Source organism: Tursiops truncatus, chromosome 2 (genome assembly GCF_011762595.2).
Source record: "Tursiops truncatus isolate mTurTru1 chromosome 2, mTurTru1.mat.Y, whole genome shotgun sequence".
NCBI lineage: Eukaryota > Metazoa > Chordata > Mammalia > Artiodactyla > Delphinidae > Tursiops > Tursiops truncatus.
Window position 1 is genome coordinate 99,387,129 of NC_047035.1, and position 25,450 is coordinate 99,412,578.

The 25,450-nt window shown below is 38.4% G+C and overlaps 1 protein-coding gene across 2 annotated transcripts in view; it reads right to left on the minus strand.

The window, feature by feature from the left end:
- ZNF280D (zinc finger protein 280D) overlaps positions 1-25,450 on the minus strand; it is a 293,092-nt gene that overhangs the window by 222,880 nt on the left and 44,762 nt on the right. The window contains exon 2 of one of the 2 annotated variants that reach the window (XM_033851716.2): positions 6,593-6,668. The exons of the other annotated variant lie outside the window; for it this stretch is intronic. The gene's annotated coding sequence lies outside the window, so the exon portion shown is untranslated. The remainder of the gene's footprint in view (positions 1-6,592; positions 6,669-25,450) is intronic. 2 annotated transcript variants of the gene reach the window in all.

Consider the following 25,450-nt stretch of genomic DNA (forward strand, 5'->3'; position numbering starts at 1 on the left):
TATAAAATAGTTGGCTCTTGTCTTTGCTCCACTTTATATTTTTACCCCAATTGTATTTCTTACAGATGGAACAAGTTAAGCTTACCTGCTCAATATGAGGGCTAATGCTTTTTACCAATATTTGTGGAGGAGGCTTATGAGATATTCTTTTACCCTGATATGTAGTTTCTTTTTGAGGGTCCCTGAGTCTCTTGAGAGTCCCCAGTGGGAGACAGGGGACCTAAAGTTCAAGTGACTGTATGGAAATGGGGGGCTGAAGCGGGAAGGCAATCTTGCAGGAGTGGACGGAGAGATGGAGGAGGGAGGGAAGGCAGTCATATCAAAGGATTCAAGGTAGCTGAAGGGAAGATTGAAGGTAGTAAAAGAAGGAAGGAGGAACAGAAGCAATTGTAAGGGAGAGGTCTTAAAGGAACCAGTTTGGGGAGGTCATTGAAGTTCCAAATTATCCTTAGTAAAATCATTCCAACAAGAAAGGAAATGGACAGAGTTAGTGCCATAGTGGTGGAGCTTACAGTCAGCAGCGGTATGAGAAGGGGGTTTCAGTCTACTGAGAGGTTCCTGTATTCTTAACTAATGGTAACGTGTAAACAAAGAAACCTGGGACTTTAACCCAGTTTTTAGGCTAGAGGCCTCCAAAAGAGCCAGGAATTTCCCATTCAAGGGTCAGGGACTATATCCCTATTCAACAAGATGTAAAAAGACTTCCACCCAGGAAGATGCTTGCTCAAACAGATACCTTTCAACCAAAGAATCCTGGGACTCTAACCCAGCCTCAGAGAGTATACTCAGAATCTTAAGAATCAGTCCTGGACAAGCTGAGATGTTTGGTCACCCTACTTGTAAAAAACTCTGAAGGTACTTCCAAACAAGAAGTTCCCAAATCATTCTGAGTCATTGCATAAGACGAACTAGATATCTGGCTTTCAATTTAAGAGTTGTTTAAAAAAAAAAAAAAGGAGCCTCATTTATTTAGTCACATATCATGTAGGAAAATAAATATTCATCCTGACTCTTATTTAGTTAGAAGTACGTTTACTTAGATATTTTAATTCAACTACAAGGCCCAATCACCTCTCTACAAATGTGTGGCTGAAGAAAGTTCGATGACAAAATTAAGATATTTGTGCACAATTGTGCATGTTTTCTTTTTTATATTAATAGGCCTCTTTATTTTGCTACAAAATTCTTACTGGCCAAAAAGACATTTAAATTTGCTATTCATTCATCTGTAAGCTGCAATAAATGTAGTTGCTAAGTTGCTATGTGTAGTAGTGACCAAAGCGTGTGTGTGTGTGTGTGTCTGTGTCTGTGTGTGTCTGTGTGTGTGTGTGGTCTTCCATGGGGAAGCAACCTTCCTTAGCCTCATCTTCTCTAAATCCTAATTCATCTGTACTTTCACTCATTTTCACAGGGGAGAATGTGTTGTTCTTTTAGACGGCTTCTTTTTTTTTTTTTTTTTTCCTCCTTCAGAGCTAAAGATGGATGAAAAAGATTAAATGGCAAAATCTTGCTCAGAAAGCTCTGCTATTGCTGCTGCTGCTTTGATTAGTCAGTGACAGCTTATGGTGACATTAGTTAATCCTTTTAAAATCTATTTTACATGTTCTCACATTTGTGTAAGGACCTTCCTCCCTAAGAAGCAGGGACCAGGCAGGGAGGAGATACGGTAGCTGGGAGCCTAGGATATGGCTGAGGCTCACTGGAGATAAAGAGGTGGAGATTCAAGAGGAAGCAACTTAGGGAGAGGCTGAATTAAAAAACACTTAATTCCAAAGTATCCAAATATGAGGACAAACTGGGAAAACCACTGACAACAAGCAAGTTAGGCACTTAAAACATTTAAGGTTGTTTTCTTGATTTTTTATAGGGTGCCAGCAACCTCAGCCTGTCAGTGGTGAACGTTTTGACCATGGCTTATTCCTCCTCCACCTCACACTCCACTAGGTTGTATTGTCCAGTTTGGGGAGCTGAAAAGCCTTAACATGCTCAGGTGGATTCTGAGTTCAAATGGACTAATTTCATGTATTTGCTTGTCTAATTGGTATCCTTTCTAATGGACAAAATACCAGAGCTGGCTGTGACACTGATGGGAATCCAGAATCTTTCATAAGATAAGTGGGTTCTTCTTTTTTTTTAATTTTTTATTGAAGTATAGTTGATTTACAATATCATGTATCAGGTGTACAGCACAGTGATTCAGTTTATATATATATGTATATATATGTATATATGTATGTATATATATGTATAAAATGTTCTTTTCAGATTCTTTTCTCTTATAGGTTATTACATAAGATGGGGTATAGTTTCCTATGCTAAAAGTAGGTCCTTGTTGGTTATCTATTTTATATATAATAGTGTGTATATGTTAATCCCAGTTTCCTAATTTACCCCTCCCCCCAACCCCCTTTCCCCTTAGGTAACCATAAGTTTGTTTTCTGTGTCTGTGAGTGATAAGTGGGTTCTTCCAACTCAGTTGTCATGGTAAATTGATGGTGATCTGTGGTTGAGAGCAGGGTCTGAGTAAGCTGGGCTAGTGGGAACTGGTGGAAACAGACATCATCTCTACTTTTACTAACAAAGTAGGAGCAACCAGAAGACAGCTGTGACAGTTTCCCATCAACACATTTACTAATTTTTGCCTTTTCTCCTCTTATGACAGAAGAACTGTCCTGTAGCGTAGGTCCTCTTAGACTCACAACTTAAGCCCTGGATCCCCTCTTACCTATTCAAAGGCTTTCCATCATCCACTCTCTCCAGCATTTCCACATTTCCCCTTTCTATTAGAACATTCCCATCAGCATATAAACATGCTATAATATCTCCTATCTTAAAATAAATCTGTCCTCCCTGAAATCTATGCCCTCCTCCAACTCCCACACATGCTTCTCAGGTACCCTTGCATCACCTTTTCTAAAATGAGTTGTCAATACTCAACGTGTCCACTTCCTCACTTCATAGTCTCTTTTCAGTCTTCTCCAGTCATGTTTTCTTTGCTACAACTCTAGTGCAGATGATATTCTTCTCAGGATCACCAATGAGCTCCATCTCTCCAAATCCTCTGAACAATCCCCAGTCCTCCTCTCACTTGACCTCTCAGCAGCATTTGACTCAGTCAACCACTTGGTTTCTCGGTCAACATACCATCTCGGTCTTCCTCCTACATCCCTGACTGGCTTCTTCCTCTTATTCCCAATTTTTAAATTTGTTTAAGCCACTTCTGTTCTTAAATACATTCACTCATTTTAGAGGAGACTTTATCCAGTCCATGGCTTTCGTTTCTATTTCCTTGTCAGTAACTCCCAGATCTACATATTCTTCAGCACTGGCATTTCCCCTGAGCTCCAGACTTAAACATCCTGTTACCTACCTGACATTTCCATTAGTTGTCTAGTAAGCATTTCAAGTTGAACATTTTAAAGTAGAACTTGATCTTATGTGTCAAATTCTAAACCGCAAAGGTGATGGTATTAGCAGGTGTGGCCTGTTAGGAGGTATTTAGGTCTTGAGGACAGAACGCTCATGAATGGGTTTAGTGCCTTTATAAAAGAGGTCCAGAGAGATCCCTAACCTCTTCTACCACATGAGGATACAGTGAGAAGGCACTGGCTATGAACCAGAAAGAGGCTCTCACTAGAAGGTGACCGTGCTGGCACCATGATCTCATACTTTCAGGGTCTAGAACTGTGAGCAATAAATTTCTGTTGTATAAGATACCAGTCTGTGGTATTTTGTTAGAGTAGCTAGAATGGACCAAGACAGTCCAGTAGCTCAGGATATAAACTTAAACCATTTTATTCCTCTTACACTTAGAGACAATAAAAATCCAATCGTGTGGGCCCTGTCTATGCCTGATTATCTATTAGCTAGGACTGGATGTCCTTAGAATTCCCATCCAGATGATTTCCAAGACTGGTGATGAGTCTTCCCTCATGGTTCTACGGCTTCCAGGACAGGGTGTGAAATGGTAAACCCAAAGTGCTTGAAAAAGGTGACTTTGGTGCAAACTGAGTTTCTGAATCTAACTTAGCCCCTCTAACCTCTTTGACAAATGAGGTTTGTTCCCAAGGAGGATAGGTAATTGAATTTTCCCAAAAGCCAATTTTCCAAAGAAGGAAAACTCAAGATGTGGAGGCATAGAGCTGAATTTGAGTCCTCCTGGGGTCTAATGTCTCCCATCTGTATGGTTGGAGATATTCATGTGGGTTGGGCTAGGTCAGGTAGGTTAGGGGAAAGTTGGAAAAATTAAACAAGGCTTATTGGAAGGTGGCATCTGCCTCTGAGCACCAAAATTAAAACAAAACAAACAAACAAACAAAATCTCTCCTCTCCTTTGGAGAATGTCAGTTACTACAACAGCCAAGAAGAAGAAAGGTGTAATGAATTTTGTAGTAAATTCCAGGAATTGCTAAATATATTTGCTGAGCCATGGGGATTCTAACTCTAGGACCATAAACACTTGAAGCATAATGCAGATATCTTGGCTTTACAGAATACAGTCCAAGAATTCTTCCATTTTTCTGGACATGTACTTTTCAGAGTTGGCCTGCAGGTGGTGTTGTAGCCCACAGAGGACTGTATGGACAAGGGATTGATGGGATGTTAGACCCAGATAAGTTCATTAGGATTTTGTCCAAGTAGATCTGGCCTCCTTCATCCCAGATGTGATTCATTCAGCACAAGAAGATGAGTAGGGCACTGCACAGGCAAAATGACACTATAATTTGTCAGACTGGCCCTCTCCCATTGATCTCAAAGCTCTTGGACCAGTAGGCTAGAGTATCTACAACCTCCTCCGTGTCCAGGCAGGTAATAAGAGAAAAACTGCCTTCCAGATAAGCCGCAAATGACCTTCCCATGTGAGGTGGCTAGTGCCTTTGAAGAAAGAGTATGTATGAGTTAAGTGGCCAATTCTGTCATGATGCTGGCTCCCAGGCTCAATACAACAGGTTAGCAACCTCACCCCAACCCCTATCACATATTCCACCTCTGCTAAAGCTTATGAATAGGACTGCTGTTCAAACTGGCTTAGCAGGAAGCCAAACATATTTGTAGTGGGGTCACAAGTTCATTCACTGTGCGCTTAGATGTGCAAAGAAAATGCAGCCTCTTTATTTCTCCATAACTCATCTGCTCATCCATAGAAAACTAGGGAAAGTAACCCTACATTTATCCCATTCAGTTAAACTTAGTTCAGTTCAATAGTTCAGACAACCCCTTTATGTTAACTCTCTTTAGTTTCTTTAGGGAAAATGTTGACTTTCTAATTTTCTCTCCATCTCTTTGTTCTCCTTCAAGATTGTGTCTGTATATTTTGGGGTCTATAAGAGTTTAGATGACCAGTGGCAGCAGAGGTGGATTATCTGGATCTTCATGGGTGGATAGTGAGAGGCTGGATTTTCTGTTCTCTAGACTGGTGACCACTGAAGTACAGGTTTTCTGGTGTGGCTTTTTAGATGAAGTACTATCTAGCTCTGAGATCTGTAGCTCTGGCCTTCTCAAATGTCCTACGCAGCTGTGTCTTTGTTTTAACTAGAGCCCTCTGACACACCTCTGTGCTCTCAAGACCTCTGTGTCTCATCAGAACACATGGGATTTGCTGGGTCACTCGTACACCCAGGTCATGCAGGCCCAGGAGGACTGGCTCAAGCTCATCTATCAACTCACCTCCCACCACACCTCCTCACCATCACTCCTTGCCAAGACTCTGGCCCTAACCTTGCCTCTTCTTTGTCTTCCATATTTCTTCCATAGTCTCTTAGAACTGGAAGGGGCAGTCTCTAGGCAATTCATTTGTACATTTAATAACTCCCTTGTAGGCTACAGCAATGAGCCTCATGGCTAGCTTTCATAGGTGGAAAGGATATCTTCTCCATACTTATGAAAAACACTGATTTCAGTTTCCCCATCTAGTTCTAGATATGCCTTCAATCTGAATTTAGAAAATCCTTTCTGGACAAAGCCTAACTTTAATTCTTGATATAGAATCAATGCAAAAATATAATCAAAGCACCAAAGGTCAGAAGTTACTTTGTTGTTCTAGAGCTACACCGTCCAATATGGTAGCCAGTAGTCCCATATGGCTATCTAACTTTAAATTTAAAATAATTAAAATTAATTAAAATTTAGAAATTCAGGTCCTCAGTCATATTAGCCACATCTCAAGTTCTCAGTAGCCACATGTGGCTACTGGCCACTAGACTGGACAGCAAAGATACAGAACATTAACATCACTGCAGAAAGTTCTATCAGACAGCTATTCTAGAACTGTACCCTCTCACTTTCCTGAAGCCCTAAAATGCTTTATTTAGAGGGACGCTTCCCATAAGAATAAGTTTTGCAGGATATAGCACTACATCTAAAAAAATATTTTAAAACCATTACTCCTACTGGTTGTTGCCCTGGACTCCTAAGAAGCTGGGTTAGTCAATAAGCCCCACCCACTCCTCCAAAGATCAGTAATGTTCTCTGTTTCTACCAAGGAGAGGCTACATAGTTTGCAGAGCCTAGTGCAAAATCAAAATTTTGAAATTTTATTCCAAGTTTACTTAAAATTTCATACTAACAGTAGAGTATTAATCCAAGTACTGACCTTTCTGAGTGTGGGTCCCAGGGTAACTGCATAGGCTCACACCTAGGAAGCAGGCTTTGTTCCAAGATAATCACACCTGAAAGAGAAATCAAGGCAGGCCTGTGGGCTCTCTGGGGAATTTCCTCATGAGTGGCAATGCCAGGACCCACAGCTGTGCCTGTGCTGGCCAACCTCAGATGTTAACTCAGACAACGGCCCAGGGAGTGCCTGTGGCTGGAGGGAGCCACCTAGCCAAAAAGAAGGGACAGAGAATAAGGGCCTCCACATGCTACACTGGAAAGCCCATTGCTGGAAGGCCTGGGCAGGCCAGCTGCTTCCAGTTGGGTATGTTTCCATCAAAGCCAGGAGCGTGCCCAGCCAGGAAGGCCGAGATCTGCAGGGCCATCATTTCAGAAACTGCTGGAGGACAGGGGAAAGGCAGTGCACTCAGGAACTTCAGCACAGTGAAGTACGTCTAGTTGTCCTACCTGGACTGTGGACATAAACAGAGCATGGTATCCAGGAGCTTGTGCACGGGGGAAGGCTTACCTCCTCAGTCTGAGAGACAGGTGATATGAGGGAAGGCCAGAACAATAGCCACTCAGAACTTCAAAATGAATCATCAATGCCAAGGGGCAAGACAGAGAAAAAGAATCTACTTGTAGGCTGGCTAAGCAGGAACTGAGGAAAGCAAAGTAAAAACAGCAAGATCTGAGGTGGCAGATGAGACTTGAAACCTGTAAACATTCTGTAAGATAAGTAAATGAACTCCCACAGCTTTTTAGAGTGTAGCAGATTGGTACCTACACATGGAAATGCTGCTTAATATGCAATGAAAATAATTTTTTAATAAATAGCTAGGCTCAAAAGGAAAAAAAGAGGCTACAGAATAAAGAGAGATAACAAAGCCACAGTGGGTTCAGTCTGAGTTGACCCTCTGATTCATTTGATGGTCCAAAGAGTTCTTGTTCAGGGTTTTCTTCAGGCACTCTTGTCTCTCATACCTACCCCCAGCTTTGGGCAGAGAAGGCCTGGCCCTGTGCCCAGCCCAGGCTCTTGGTCACCTTCTTCAAGGTTCAAGTTCAGAAGCTGCATAAAGGATCACCCTGAGCTCCCTGAGACAGACTCTGGGGACCCAAGAGATATCCTTGGATTAAGAAAGACCCTTGAAGAGCTACCCCTGCCATGAAAACAAAAGTAGAGAAGTCCAACCCCCTAGCTTGGGAAAGTAGTATGAAAGTCTGGGGTTTTAATTTCTCACAGGGCATTTTTTAATTTTAAATCTAACCTTAGACAGATAGCAAACTTTCAGGAGAGAGGAAAGGGGAGAATAAATTTTTAAAACTAGATCAACCTAATATAAACTAGAGAAGAAACACAAGAATCTAAGTTAGATAATGGTAAATAGAAAACACAATTTGAATGGTAGAAATAAGTCCAAATAGGTCAATAACAAAAGTACATATAAATATTAATATTTTGAACTTGCCTACTAAAAGACAGAGATTCTCAGAAGGATTTTTAAAAATTCAACCTGGTACTGCATATAAGAGACACACCTAAAACATGATGACAGAGAGGTCATTATGTAAACAGATGGATAAAATGTACTAGGAAAATATTAATAAAAATTAAATTAGTATAATATTGATATCAAATTTTTTAAACTTTAAGGCAGACAGAATACAAGGATAAGTAGAATAATTCACATCAAAGAAATAGTAATTTTGAACCTCAAATATATATATATGTATGTGTGTATAAAGCTATAATCATATTTGTAGAAGACATAAATTATGTCAGTAATCCCATACTCCAAATTACAAGAAACATATTCATTCTAGCACACATGAAATATTTTTTAAAAACTGACTATGTCATTACCAAAGGGGAAAGGATGGAGGAGGGATAAATTAGGAGTTTGGAATTAAAATATACACACGAATATATATAAAATAGATAACCAACAGGACCTACTGTACAACACAGGGAACTATACTAAATATCTTGTAATAACCTATAATGGAAAAGAATCTAAAAAAGAATATATATATATTTTATATATATATATTTGTATATACATATAACTGAATCATTTTACACCTGAAACTAATACAACATTGTAAATCAACTATATTTCAACAAAAATATATTAAAAAAGAAAAGACTATCCACTGAATTGCCTTTGGAAAAAAACTTTGTCAAAAAGAAAATTTCAAACAAATATCAGTGACTCACAATCACATAAAACATGTTCTCTAACAATAATGCAATAAAATTAGAAATCAATAGAATAGTTATACTGCCCTATTCATTTTAGAAATTTCTGAATAATTATAAAGGGAGAAAAACTAATAGAAATCACCAAATGTTTAGTACTGCTCAGACAACGAAAACACTAGTACTAAAATGTGTGGTATGCAGTTTAAATGGTGTTTAGAAGAAAATTTAGAGCTTCAAATGCATATAATAGAAGAGAAGGAAACATATAGAGGAAGGTCAATCAGAACGCAGAAAGTAGAAGGAAAGAAATAATAACAAAAAAAGAGAAATAGATGGAAAGGGGAAAAATCAATGAGGAATCGATAGATCCTAGTTCTTTCAGAAGACTAATAAAATAGACAAACCTAGTAAGATTGATTGAGAGAAAAAGAGAAGAATGTAGGAAAATGACATAACTATAAAGAGTCAAGGTTTTTAAAAGCACTAGAGAATACAATGAATATCATTAGACTAAAAAAATTGACAATTTAATGAAACAGTTCTCTAGAAATAAATAAATCACTAAAACTGACTTGAAAAACAAAGGTCTATCTATATATTTACGTATAACCATTAAGTGAATTGAATCTGTAATTTAAAAAAATTATACCCATTACTGGACTTCCCTGGTGGTGCAGTGGTTAAGTATCCGCCTGCCACTACAGGCAACACGGGTTTAATCCCTGGTCCGGGAAGATCCCACATGCTGCGGAACAACTAAGCCCGTGTACCACAACTGCTGAGCCTGCGCTCTACAGCCCGTGAGCCACAACTACTGAAGCCGTGCTCTGCAACAAGAGAAGCCACCGCAATGAGAAGCCGGTGCACCGCAACGGAGTAGCTCCCTCTCACCACAACTAGAGAAAGCCTGCGCGCAGCAACAAAGACCCAACGCAGCCAAAAATTTAAAAATATATATATACCCATTAAAAAAGCACCATGCCAACCAAGTACTTACCCAAAGAGGTGAGTCTTACCAAATCTTCAAAGATTATTTCCTGTATTGGTCAGACTTTTTCAATGAAGACAAAAATAGAAGAGCTCCTTACTTCATTTTATGAGATAAGCATATATATATATATATATATATATATATATATATATATATATAAATTTTTTTTTTTTTTTTTTTTTTTTTTTTTTTTTGCGGTACGCGGGCCTCTCCCTGTTGTGGCCTCTCGCGTTGCGGAGCACAGGCTCCAGACGTGCAGGCTCAGTGGCCGTGGCTCACGGGCCCAGCAGCTCCGCGGCATGTGGGATTTTCCCGGACCGGGGCACGAACCCGTATCCTCTGCATTGGCAGGCGGACTCTCAACCACTGCGCCACCAGGGAAGCCCGATAAGTATATTCTTGATACCCAAACTGGACAAAGACAGCATAAGAAAAGAAAATACTGGCTATCCTCACCATTGAACACATGTAAATAAATACTTGAAAATATTAGCTAAATGAATTAAGCAAAGCCTTTAAAACGTATCATAATAGATAAGACACAAAGCAAATATAACATAATAAAATGTTAATTGTAGAACCTGGGTAGTGGATATATGGGTGTTCACTGTACAGATCAACTTTTCTGTATGTTTAAATTTTTTTCATATTAAAACCTTGGGAAGAGTAAGAAATAAAATGTTTGGACCTCTGCAAACTCTAAGAACATATCATGACAGAATCCCAAGGATGGCTGAACATTAAAAATCTATCAATATAATTCATCTCTTTAATATAGATCAGCAATTTATAAAAACACAATTTATGAAAAAAATAAAAACTACTGGCAAACTGGGAATTTATCACTCATTATCCTGATAGTGTTGTAAGATTGGACTGGGTTTGAGTGGCAGAAAACTCTGAACTATCTAAATTTTTTTATTTCCCTTACATGTAAAAGACTGGTTGGGTAGTCCAGAGCCAAGTTCTTACTATCATTTTGTTATGTTTTGTGTGATCTTTATTCCTTAAGATCGCTTCAAGTCCAATATGATTGCTCCAATTCTAGTCATCACATCTGCATTCCAGGTGGAAGGAAGGAGAGAAGGGGAAAGTGGTTATGTTTCCCCTTTAGGGATATGACTGGAATTTGTGTATATGACTTCTATTTACACCCCAATGGCAGAAACTAATTGTCCTTATTTGCAGACTATAGGATTATTTACATAGAAAACTGCAAGAGAATTTGTGGGCAAATAATTCAAACAAATAAGAGAATTCAGCATTCTGGATCCATGTTCAGGGTGTAAGAGAAAAAAAAATTTATATACACACACACACACACACACACACACACACACATATATATAATCGCTAATTTATAGTAGATACCTAGGCAAAAATCTAATAGAATACATGCAAGACCTATTTGGGAAACATTACAAAACATTACATAAAAGATGCACTGGATAAATTATGAGACATATAGGGATTGAAAGATATAACTGTGTAGCTCCAATAGTTCCCCCTGTGAGTTTATAATGGATCTATGAATCACTACAGTTCCAATCGGAATCCCAACAAGACTTTTCAAGGAATTTAATAATCCTACCCTAAAGTTCATGTGGAAGATTAAAGAGACAAAACTAACAAAGACAGTTTTGAAAAAGAAAACTAAGGACTGGAGTCTTGCCCTACGAGGCTAATTAGAAGGCTATAACTATTTAAGCAGTGTGGTATTGGAACAAGGATATAAAAATAGGTCAAAGGAACAAAATAAGTTGATACTGACCTACACATATATGGAAACTTGGTATGGGACAGAGATAGCTGTACATGTCAGCAGGGAGCCGTGACCATTAGATAAATGGTGCTAAGACAACTGGCCATAGCCAGTACATATAAAGGGGAAAAAATATAAATCTCCACTTCATGTTAGAACAAAAATATATCCCACATGGATTAAAAACTTAAATGTATGGGGGAAATCATAAAAGTTAAAAAGAAAGTATAGGAGAATGTCTTCATTACATTTCTTCGTGTTTCCTAAAACACCAAAAGCACAAACGACAACAATGAGAATTTGAATACATTAAAATATAAAAATTCCATTAGACAAAAGATAGCATAAACAGTAAAAAATACAAGCCACAGACTGGAAGAAGTTATTTATAATTCATATTACTGGGTATTAGTATCCAGAATATAAAAAGATCCCTATCAATCAATAAGGAAAAACAAGTACTGCAGTAGAAAAATTGTCAAAGGTTTCAATAGTTAATTATTAGAGGGAGCTAAATAGCGAAAAAAAATAAGACAAGATACCCTCAGTAACAAATACAAATTGAAACCATAATGAGGTACTATTTCACCCTTAGACTGGCAATATTTTAGAAGTCTGAGAAGCCCAAGTGTTGGTAAGAATATGGAAAAAAAGAAGGGAGTACCTTTAAACATGGCTGGTGTGAATGCTGTATTGTTAAAAACTGTGTTGGAGAGCAATGTTACAGTATCAAATGAAGTTGGTAAGCACATACCCTATGACCTAGCAATTTGACTTGTGGGAATTTCCTAAAAAATTTGCATACATGTGCCCAAGGAGACATGAAATAGAATGTTAACCTGTAGCATTGTTTTTAACAGTAAAAAAATGGAAACAAACTAAGCTTTCAAAAACACAATTGAGGATAAATAAATGGTGCCAGAGTCACACAATGAAATACTAAATACATATGCACTAAATATATAAAAATCAGGCAGAAAGGATACATGCTAATTTCAGTATAGTGATTACCTTTGGGCAGGGAACAACAGGGACCTGGGCAGTGAGGGTATGGTTAAAGTATATCTGTAATGTTGAAACAAAACCAAAACCCCTAAAACCATTATGGCAAGATGTCAACATCAGTTAAATCTGTTAGAAACAATGAGCCTGGCCCATATATGCAGTCTGATAAGAAATGATTTCCAGGGTATATTGTTAAGGAAAAAAGTAAGCTGCAGAAGAATATGGAGAGTGGATTGCCATGTGTATAAAAGCTAAAGGGGAGGATCAGCTTGAATGTGTCTGAATGATACAAATAAATTGACAACAATGATGGCCTACGAGGGGAGGAGACTGGGGACTGGGGTTCGCAGTGGGAAAGAGACCTACTTTATGTACCTTTTTCTACTATTGGGCTTCTTTTATCACTTGCATATTTTCTCAAAAGTAAAAAATTAAAGCAAAAAAAATTTTTAATTACAATGATTCCTACCCCAATAACGCACTTAAAGTCAAAATTACTGTTTTGAGGACTATTTTGCATAAAAATGTAAGTGTACCTTATGTTTGCCATCTTCCCAAATGACTGATTTTTCCAAAGAGTTCTTGATAATAAGTTCCTTATGATCAGTCACACAGAAATATACACCCTGCCTTCTGCATCTGCTTTAACTGTGCATCTATTTATATGGGATGACGGATACTTTCCCTAATAAATCTTACCATTTCCCCTGCTAAGGAACTGAGCGCCGACTAAACAGTTGATGATACATGGGAGTTATTCCTACATTTTCCACACACGGTAAGACAAATCAACACAATGCTGACTTCGTCTGTTATAAACACTAACAGCTTTGGGGCATTTGGAAAAGTGGGGAGTGGGGCTGATGTACAACGAATCCACGGTTCTAGACTTTCCTACCAGAGACAGCCTGAGGCAATATGAGAGCAAAATCAGGATTTGGAGTTCCTAAGCTCAGGTGTTTTATTTCCATGAGCTAATTTACAATCAAGAGAGCCCTGACACTGCCAGATCTAGAATTCAACTACTTCAAACAGTGATCTTTCCTCTTATATTCTGCACTGAGTTTTGGTTTTTTTGTTTTTTGTTTTTTTTCTGTACGCGGGCCTCTCACTGTTGTAGCCTCTCCCATTGCGGAGCACAGGCTCTGGACGCGCAGGCTCAGCGGCCATGGCTCACGGGCCTAGATGCTCCGCGGCATGTGGGATCTTCCCGGACTGGGGCACGAACCCGTGTCCCCTGCATCGGCAGGTGGACTCTCAACAACTGCGCTACAAGGGAAGTCCTGCACTGAGTTTTAAAAGCATTGGGTTGTTGGAAGGCTAATCACCTAAGTAGTGATCTTCAAACCTTTTCGTATAGGACCACTTTAGGAAACAAAACAACCTAAAACAACTGATTTACACTGCCTTCCCTTGCCCCAAGCTAGACCCCTAGGGTGCCACACCCCAGTTGGTATAAAGTGCAAGGATCTGGTTTATACCACTTTACAGGTGTCAAGGAAGCAGGAGAGAGACTCAGGGTAATAGGGGAAAAGAGGAAAGAGGATCACAGTCAGTCATCTCTTTTTCATGTCTTTCATTTCACAACTTCTTCCTTCCCATGCCTGCTGGTACGCTCCCTTGCCTTGTTTCAGAGCCAAAAGACAGGTCAACTTCACTGCTTCTTATCCAAGTTGGCAGAGGCTGTGGCAGCAGGGTGGTAACTCTGCCTGATGTTCTCAAGCTACAGTTGGGACATGTCCAACAGCAAAGTCACTCAGTAAACAGTTCTCTGTTTTCTCTTTTCCTTGAGTTGGCTGGAATATCTCTAGGCCCTAGTATCACCACTCTTTAATTCAAGACAAGCCTACAGACAAGAAACTTCACAGTTCACCCTGTCTTAAAACAGTCTTTTGCTGGGTACAAAATACCATCTACAAAATCATTGATATGCTACATTACTTCAATTCCAAGCCCTACAGATGTCTTTTTGATGGTCTGGTTTTTCTATTTTTAGTAATATTCCTGTACGTCACTCAGTTCAATATTCAAGAACATTATTAAATGACTATTTTGTGCCTAGCTTTGTCCTGAGGTGGAGCTGGGTAGGGGAGATTAACAAATGTTGCATGTAATAGTTCTTTATTTTAAGAAGTTTACAAACTAATTGGAGAGAGAAAAGTCAATATAAAACAAATAAAGAATAACTCAAGACAAAATATGTTTAAACACCAAAAGCAAGGGTGTTGTAAGTATCAGAGACCTGGATAAGTTAGGAAAAGCTTTAAGAAAGGTATTGGACTGGAGCTGGGTTTTTAAGGAGGGGTGGGGGGTTAGGAAGGGCTTTCTAGGTGTGACAAGATGGTCAAGACCTCAGAGACTGGTCTCAGCAGAGCAGATTGTGAGATTGTCAGAAACCAGTCTAATGAAGCAACTCTGATACCCAGAAGACAGGTAAATAAACAAAAACCAAGAGGCAGAGATAGATTAATAAATTAGCTACGAATTACTTATCTTGCTATATATAGACTCCTAGAGATCAAAGGGACCTCATGAATCATGTCACCTGCCTTCTGCCTTCATTTTACAGATAAGAACACTCGGGATTAGAGCAGTAAAGTGATTTCACCATATCAGGTAACAAATTAGCACCAGAGCAGAAATTCAACCCCAGGGCTTCTGACTCCCAACGCATCATACTCTGCTTCAAACCGCCAGTCTATTATGTTCAGATGACTCAAGGCGAGTTGGGATCAGTGACATACCTATAGTAACAATATGATAAGTACCAAAACAGAGACATGCAGAAGTGATAAGCTCATTTTGTACACAGATACTTGGGATATTTCTAAATTTTTCTTTTCTTGAATTGCAGCATTTATTGCATCATGTTTCACCTCCTCTGACTGACATTCAAAGTCTTCCATAACATGGCCCCGCCTGGCCTTTCTGACCTTATTTCCCAACACTCCCCACTCTACAGCCTCCGTTCCAGCAAGATATGACCATTTACAGTCCCCATCTTTTGCCAGGCTCATTCTCACCTCTGGAGTATTGCTCCTATTATTTCCCCCTTCTCTAAGGCTTTTTCCCCTTTTTCAACACTGACGTAAAGCCCAGGTTTTATAAACCCTAAGATCTTCAGCTACCCCAAGTCTTCTCTACACTCCCTCTTAGTTCAATGCAATCCAATTCATTTCAGTACAATTTTATGGACAACATGCTGAATGCCAGGCACTCTTACTAGGCACTCAGGATTCCAAAATAAGTAAGGCACTGGCTGCCCTCAAAGCGCTAAGAGTCTAGAAGGGGAATGCAGACATTACAGCAAATCACTACTACCCAGACTCTTAACAATAGGTACAAAAGATAATAGGTACAAAAGACAGCACAACCTAGAGGATGGAAAAAGAAGAGATCTCATTAAGAGACTAATAGCTGAGGTTAGGTTAATGGATGAGAGGGAGTTTGTCTGATCTAAATCTGGGGAAAAGGCAGGAAAGGGCTATTCTAGAGAAGATAGGATATGGAAATTCACAGTAGTTGGTAACTTTGGTTTTGTTTTGTTTAACTAAACCAGGTTTGGGTTTGGTATCGGGATTTGGTTTGCTTTCAAAGCAGAGTACAAACAGAAGAGAAAGGGGAGATAAGGCAAGAGAGGTAGTCAGGGGCTCTTCACCAGGCTCTGGAGGCTGGACTGCATCCTGTAGATCAGGCGTCCCCAACCCCTGGGCAGAGGACCAGTAGTGGTCCGAGGCCTGTTAGGAACCTGGCCACACAGTAGGAGGTGAGTGGCAGGCAAGCGAGCAAAGCTTCATCTGCCACGACCCATCACCCACATTACTGCCTGAACCAGCCCCCTGTCCGTGGAAAAATTGTCTTCCGTGAAACCGGTCCCTGGTGCCAAAAAGGTTGGGGACACTGCTGTAGATGACGAAGTGCTGAAGACATTTTAAGTGTCAAGAGTTAGGGTGGGTGGTTCAATGAAATGTGAGCCCCACCTTACACTGAAGCAATCAAGTAAAGCTAAATGAAGGAAAGTTCTAGAGACAGACCTTGAAGAATGGGTAAAATTTCAACAGACTGAAATGGAAGTCATTACATCATTAGTGGAAACAGCAAAGTGGCCATTTAAGTGTTACCTGGTTGCTCTGGGCATGTTAATTTTTTCTCCTGAGATGTGTTACCTAAATTCTTCAAGGACAGGGATTATTTTTCAAAATTCCTTTTAATAGCTCCAAGGAACTAACATAGCTCCGGATACACAGTGGCCATTTGGTCAATTATCAATGACCTTTTGGGATATGGCAAAAAAAAGGGAAGAAAGAGAAAAGAAAACCCCTTATATCTGTTCATGGCAGGAGCTTGTTTTTATTCCTAATCTGTTGCTAAGAATGAAAATTCATAAGGTTTTATAAATCCATATTTGAAATGAAGATGGTGTGTATAATTGGAAGCTTATGGTTGTCTAATAAAGGACAGAAGATTCCAATTAAACACAGAATTCCATCTCTAAGCATCCTTCCTCACTGTGTGGGCATCCCAACTGCTAAGTTTGTTTAATAGATCAAATTAAATGGATGACTGCTTTTGAAGGGCATCTTAGGGACTTGGGACTTAGCTTTGCTTCGGTGCACGTTTCCCTAAGCTCACTACTGACAAAAGTATTCAATCTTACTATCAGAAAGTCAAACCACTTTTAGATATTGGGGAGCGTGATAATATGACATAAATACTTCATGAAGTAATATATATACAGGTTATTTATATTTTTCCTAAGAAGAAACAAAGAGCATTCACTTGGTTTCACCAATTCTCTTTCCCTGCTCCAAAGCTGATCAAGCTCTGAAAATTACCCTGCCAAAAATCATTTTAAGTGCAAAGTAATTTTTGTTCCATAAAGATAAATCACTTTATGTGTTCAACAGTGCTCATATTGCATTACATATGTTATTTTTAACTCATAAGTGGTGGAATGCTGTCATGCAGGGATGATATTCAAAGTAGTTAACAATGGTACAGCATGTACACCAGCCATTTAGAATAGACCCTTAAGCTATCTGGATGGATGCCAGCTGCTTCACCTGACCTGTACATACAAGCTACATCTCAGCCCTGGTGTAGTGGACTGTTCAGCTACTTTTGTCCCTACATTTTCCATCTGGTAGTAGCCACACATTTTCCTTTGGACAACTGCCCTACCCTGTTCCAAGTGATCTTGAAGGAAAAGGGCCATCATGGGACTCCACCTTCCCTTGGCCACAAGGTTAGGACATGTGATCCAGATTTAGCCAGTCAAAGTAGTCCATTCTTTCACCAGAGTAATTGATTGAGAAATGGATGCATGACTCAGTTCAGTCCAAGCAGAGTCCTCCCCATAACTTTTCCTCTGGAGTTGATTGAGATTTCTCCTACTTTGGAGATTGCTAAACTTGAAGAATGTGAACCTGAGGCAGCCGGAGGCCATGTTGCCCTCATAAAGGAGAAATCCTATTGAAGAATGAATCCAAAAAAGAAATAAGTGAAACTGAGAGGTAGAGAGAGTCCTGACAACATTGTTTGAGCCTCTGGAAACAGCCATGCCTATAGCTAGATGGAATCTCCTGGACTTCCCATTTACTCAAAGAAATATCGTCTTCCTTCCTTCCTTCCTTCCTTCCTTTTTTTTCTCTTAAACTAATTTGAGTTGAATTTCTGTCCCTTGCAGTCAAATAAGTACTGATTAATAATTATGCCCACATAACATAATTCTATATAATTTCTGTTACACAATGCTGAAGAAATCTTGGACTTAATTGAAAACTCTGCTTTTCATTAGATTGTCCTAGGGTTCCAAACCAATACATTATGCAACTACAAGCCATCATGGGTCTTAATAAGGGGAATAACAAAATAAAGATGGTGTTTTAGAAAAGTTTGCTTGGCAAGAGATGTGTGGAAATAATCAAAACAACATATGCTCATACATGTACTCAGGAATATATATATATATATATATATGTTTACATATTCTCCTTAATTTTCAAAGATGCCAGATACCATTTGTTTTTGTGTTAAAACAACTGAAAAGAACTACTATTGCCCATACCTTAAGCATGTTTGAAAATTATTATATATACTTTGCCTTTAATTATTCAGAACACTGAATCATAGATTTACATCATCCATTTATCCGGTAAGCATACAGTAGAAAATTGCTATGTACAAGTGAGTGTTATAGGCTCTAGGGATAAAAAGATCAATTAGACAATTTCTCTGCCCTCCAGGAATTCACATTCTGGTGAAAGAAGCAGAAGTGTAAAAAGATAAACAGTGTAAGAGTTGGCAGGACTGGAACCCTTTCTTTTGCTGGAGGTCTCCTCCTCGGAGGTGCTGTTAGGCGAGAGCTAACAGCAATGAATAGGGTAGGCGCACACAGAGCTAACAGCAATGAATAGGGTAGGCGCACACAGACGCAATGAATAGGGTAGGCGCACACAGCTCCATAAAAGCAGCTCCTGAGTATTCCTGGCTACGCTGCTCAGTGAACCATGTAGTCCTGGATTTTCTGGCATTTCAGGCACAACTCAGATTGCTTTGGTTTTTTTTATGTAAAGAACTTTCTCATGGGAAAAATAAAGAATTAGGTATCCCATGGTTGATGAATGTGGTCTTAATTCTCTTTACAAGGCCAGATATAATCTTCAGGAAGTTACTTTGTTTGATTCATATTTCAAATTGTAAATTAAATTTAATTTTTTAAGTTTAATTGTGAACAAAATTCTTGAGAACACAGAGGGGGAACAGTTAAATTTACATTTTCAATCATTGTGAAGCCCCTGTTTATTTGGGGCCACTCCTTCCTTAAAGATGCACAGCAGCTACGTCTTCAGAGCGGATTCTGTTAAAAGAAATTCCTCCAGGCTGTCTCATTTTCCTCAGTTCCTCACTGGAATTTCACCATAACTTAACCGTAGCTGGAATTCATTTACAAATTCCTAAGAGCTAGAGGCTAAAAAGATACTGACAACAATTTCTTTCACCTTTTTTTCTTATCCTAGTTCCTGCATCTTTCCGTGAGTGTTGTTTGGCTGCGGTGGATTACTGGAGTGTTTGAAAAGGAGAAAAAAATAAGTCTTTCATTCCTTTTCCCTTCCTTTCCTAACTGTCTTTTTAATTTTTCATGTGGACTTTCAAATTACATGTAGTCTAAAACAGCCTATGTTTTTTTGCTCCCAAAGTAACTGTTGAAAGGGGAAAAAAATATTTTTTGTGTCAGATTATTTATTATAAAGGATTTAGTGCTCGACTTCTAAATTAAATCATCTAGGGACTAGAAAACTCTTTAAAATTTATCTAGTCCAATTTCTCATTCTACAAATATTCAGACAGGTTAAATTAGTTGTCCAATTCACAGAGCTAGTAAGGGACGAAGCCAAAACTAGAATCCAGATCTCAGTATACCTGCCCATTTCTCATAATAGCTATTACAAATCTTCACCAGTGTCTTCATAAACCTTATACTACCACCCCCACCCCATCACTCTGGCCCTTACTTCAGAGAAAATTAAAAGCCACCAAGCATGACTCTAGTCCCACTTTTAAACGTCTTCATATCTCATCTCAAAGTAACACTATCATTACTGTTTCAAGGGGAAACCTGCCATTTGCTATCTGTATCACATTGAGTCCCATCTCCTTTGAGACCTTTTTCTGTTAATTATTTTTTCTTATGTATATGAGAACCCTGTCTCCATTAGCCCCTTCTTTTTAGTACATAAACATGCTCAGGGACTTGCATTTACAGTGACTTTATGTCCCATTCCAGAAACATTCTTTTCTTTTTATCATAACCAAGCTTATTTTAAGAAAGGTCTCCTCTCACTGTTCCTACATTCTTGCCTCCTATTAACTCCTTTACTTTCAAAAATATGACTTCTGATACTATCATTCAACTGAAAATATTTGGAAAAAGACTATCAGTGCCTTTTTTAAAATTATTTTTAAACTTTTAAAAAATTTTTTTTCAGTGCCTGTTAAGGACATTTCAATTCCCTCCTTTTAAGAACTCTCTTCTCTTTGGGCTTCTTATTCTCCTCTTAACATTGGGTTTCTAAGTTTTTCTCTTTCCCTTCATTCATTCCTCAATTACTGTTGCTTCTCAGGGTTCTGTTCTCAGCACACTTTCTTTCTCATTCTGTACTTCCTCTGGAGAAATCCCACTTAAATCCATGGCTCAGCTCTCATGCACAAATTTGTGTAATGTACAGAAGCCTTCTAAAGGAAACACTTCTCTTAATTTTTTCAATGTTGACTGAAATTATTTTTATTATAATATTTACTTAAATATAAAACAAAATATAAATTTCTTACGCTTATAGTTCTTACACAAGTATGCAAACAAGAAATTTATAAAATGAATTCAAATTAAACTAAAAAGCTAAAAAAAAACTCAAAAAATGAAATAAACATTAGTATGTGGATGGTTGTGTTGTTTTCTTGAAACTTACTGCCAACTCAAAATGTGAATATGGGGCTGGTTGCTAAAACATAGGGTTCTTTTTATTTATTTATTTATTTATTTATTTATTTTTTTAACATCTTTATTGGAGTATAATTGCTTTACAATGGTATGTTAGTTTCAGCTTCACAACAAAATGAATCAGTTATATATATACATATACTCCCATATCTCTTCACGCTTGCGTCTCCCTCCCTCCCACCCTCCCTATCCCACCCCTCCAGGCGGTCACAAAGCACCAAGCTGATCTCCCTGTGCTATGCGGCTGCTTCCCACTAGCTATCTACCTTACGTTTGGTAGTGTATATATGTCCATGCCTCTTTATCGCTTTGTCACCGTTTACACTTCCCCCTCCCCATAGCCTCAAGTCCATTCTCTAGTAAGTCTGTGTCTTTATTCCTGTTTCACCCCTAGGTTTTTCATGACATTTTTTTTTTAAATTCCATATATATGTGTTAGCATACGGTATTTGTCTCTCTCTTTCTGACTTACTTCACTCTGTATGACAGACTCTAGGTCTATCCACCTCATTACAAATAGCTCAATTTCGTCTCTTTTTATGGCTGAGTAATATTCCATTGTATATATGTGCCACATCTTCTTTATCCATTCATCCGATGATGGACACTTAGGTTGTTCCATCTCTGGGCTATTGTAAATAGAGCTGCAATGAACATTTTGGTACATGACTCTTTTTGAATTATGGTTTTCTCAGGGTATATGCCCAGTAGTGGGATTGCTGGGTCATATGGTAGTTCTATTTGTAGCTTTTTAAGGAACCTCCATACTGTTCTCCACAGTGGCTGTATCAATTTACATTCCCACCAACAGTGTAAGAGGGTTCCCTTTTCTCCACACCCTCTCCAGCATTTATTGTTTCTAGATTTTTTGATGATAGCCATTCTGACTGGTGTGAGATGATATCTCATTGTAGTTTTGATTTGCATTTCTCTCATGATTAGTGATGTTGAGCATTCTTTCATGTGTTTGTTGGCACTCTGTATATCTTCTTTGGAGAAATGTCTATTTAGGTCTTCTGCCCATTTTTGGATTGGGTTGTTTGTTTTTTTGTTATTAAGCTGCATGAGCTGCTTATAAATTTTGGAGATCAATCCTTTGTCAGTTGCTTCATTTGCAAATATTTTCTCCCATTCTGAGGGTTGTCTTTTGGTCTTCTTTATGGTTTCCTTTGCTGCGCAAAAGCTTTTAAGTTTCATTAGGTCCCATTTGTTTACTCTTGTTTTTATTTCCATTACTCTAGGAGGTGGGTCAGAAAGAATCTTGCTGTGATTTATGTCATAGAGTGTTCTGCCTATGTTTTCCTCTAAGAGTTTGATAGTTTCTGGCCTTACATTTAGGTCTTTAATCCATTTTGAGCTTCTTTTTGTGTATGGTGTTAGGGAGTGATCTAACGTCATACTTTTACATGTAGCTGTTCAGTTTTCCCAGCACCACTTATTGAATAGGCTGTCCTTTCTCCACGGTACATTTCTGCCTCCTTTGTCAAAGATAAGGTGACCATATGTGCGTGGGTTTATCTCTGGGCTTTCTATCCTGTTCCATTGATCTATCTTTCTGTTTTTGTGCCAGTACCATACCGTTTTGATAACTGTAGCTTTGTAGTATAGTCTGAAGTCTGGGAGCCTGATTCCTCCAGTTCCTTCTTTCGTTCTCAAGATTGCTTTGGCTATTCGGGGTCTTTTGTGTTTCCATACAAATTGCAAAATTTTTTGTTCTAGTTCTGTGAAAAATGCCAGTGGTAGTTTGATAGGGATTGCATTGAATCTATAGATTGCTTTCGGTAGTAGAGTCATTTTCACAATGTTGATTCTTCCAATCCAAGAACATGGTATATCTCTCCATCTATTTGTATCATCTTTAATTTCTTTCATCAGTGTCTTATAATTTTCTGCATACAGATCTTTTGTCTCCTTAGGTAGGTTTATTCCTAGATATTTTATTCTTTTTGTTGCAATGGTAAATGGGAGTGTTTTCTTGATTTCACTTTCAGATTTTTCATCATTAGTATATAGGAATGCCAGAGATTTCTGTGCATTAATTTTGTATCCTGCCACTTTACCAAATTCATTGATTAGCTCTAGTAGTTTTCTGGTAGCATCTTTAGGGTTCTCTATGTATAGGATCATGTCATCTGCAAACAGTGACAGCTTTACTTCTTCTTTTCCGATTTGGATTCCTTTTATTTCCTTTTCTTCTCTGATTGCTGTGGCTAAAACTTCCAAAACTATGTTGAATAAGAGTGGTGAGAGTGGGCAACCTTGTCTTGTTCCTGATCTTAGTGGAAATGGTTTCAGTTTTTCACCATTGAGGATGATGTTTGCTGTGGGCTTGTCATATATGGCCTTTATTATGTTGAGGAAAGTTCCCTCTATGCCTACTTTCTGCAGGGTTTTTATCATAAATGGGTGTTGAATTTTGTCAAAAGCTTTCTCTGCATCTATTGAGATGATCATATGGTTTTTCTCCTTCAGTTTGTTAATATGGTTTTTCACATTGATAGATTTGCGTATATTGAAGAATCCTTGCATTCCTGGAATAAACCCCACTTGATCATGGTGTATGATCCTTTTAATGTGCTGTTGGATTCTATTTGCTAGTATTTTGTTGAGGATTTTTGCATCTATGTTCATCAGTGATATTGGCCTGTAGTTTTCTTTCTTTGTGACATCCTTGTCTGGTTTTGGTATCAAGGTGATGGTGGCCTCGTAGAAGGAGTTTGGGAGTGTTCCTCCCTCTGCTATATTTTGGAAGAGTTTGAGAAGGATAGGTGTTAGCTCTTCTCTAAATGTTTGATAGAATTCGCCTGTGAAGCCATCTGGTCCTGGGCTTTTCTTTGTTGGAAGATTTTTAATCACAGTTTCAATTTCAGTGCTTGTGATTGGTCTGTTCATATTTTCTATTTCTTCCTGATTCATTCTTGGCAGGTTGTGCATTTCTAAGAATTTGTCCATTTCTTCCAGATTGTCCATTTTATTGGCATAGAGTTGCTTGTAGTAATCTCTCATGATCTCTTTTATTTCTGCAGTGTCAGTTGTTACCTCTCCTTTTTCATTTCTAATTCTATTGATTTGAGTCTTCTCCCTTTTTTTCTTAATGAGTCTGGCTAGTGGTTTATCTATTTTGTTTATCTTCTCAAAGAACCAGCTTTTAGTTTTATTGATCTTTGCTATTGTTTCCTTCATTTCTTTTTCATTTATTTCTGATCTGATTTTTATGATTTCTTTCCTTCTGCTAGCTTTGGGGTTTTCTTGTTCTTCTTTCTCTAATTGCTTGAGGTGCAAGGTTAGGTTGTTTATTCGAGATGTTTCCTGCTTCTTAAGGTGGGCTTGTATTGCTATAAACTTCCCCCTTAGAACTGCTTTTGCTGCATCCCACAGGTTTTGGGTCGTTGTGTCTCCATTGTCATTTGTTTCTAGGTATTTTTTGATTTCCTCTTTGATTTCTTCAGTGATCACTTCATTATTAAGTAGTGTATTGTTTAGCCTCCATGTGTTTGTATTTTTTACAGATCTTTTCCTGTAATTGATATCTAGTCTCATGGCGTTGTGGTCAGAAAAGATACTTGATACAATTTCAATTTTCTTAAATTTACCAAGGCTTGATTTGTGACCCAAGATATGATCTATCCTGGAGAATGTTCCATGAGCACTTGAGAAAAATGTGTATTCTGTTGTTTTTGGATGGAATGTCCTATAAATATCAATTAACTCCATCTCGTTTAATGTATCATTTAAAGCTTGTGTTTCCTTATTTATTTTCATTTTGGATGATCTGTCCATTGGTGAAAGTGGGGTGTTAAAGTCCCCTACTATGAATGTGTTACTGTCGATTTCCCCTTTTATGGTTGTCAGTATTTGCTTTATGTATTGAGGTGCACCTATGTTGGGTGCATAAATATTTACAATTGTTATGTCTTCCTCTTGGATCGATCCCTTGATCATTATGTAGTGTCCTTCTTTGTCTCTTCTAATAGTCTTTGTTTTAAAGTCTATTTTGTCTGATATGAGAATTGCTACTCCAGCTTTCTTTTGGTTTCCATTTGCATGAAATACCTTTTTCCATCCGCTTACTTTCAGTCTGTATGTGTCTCTAGGTCTGAAGTGGGTCTCTTGTAGACAGCAAATATATGGGTCTTGTTTTAGTATCCATTCAGCCAATCTGTGTCTTTTGGTTGGAGCATTTAGTCCATTTACATTTAAGGTAATTATCGATATGTGTGTTCCTATTCCCATTTTCTTAATTGTTTTGGGTTCATTATTGTAGGTCCTTTCCTTCTTTTGTGTTTCTTGCCTAGAGAAGTTCCTTTAGCAGTTGTTGTAGAGCTGGTTTGGTGGTGCTGAACTCTCTCAGCTTTTGCTTGTCTGTAAAGGTTTTAATTTCTCCATCAAATCTGAATG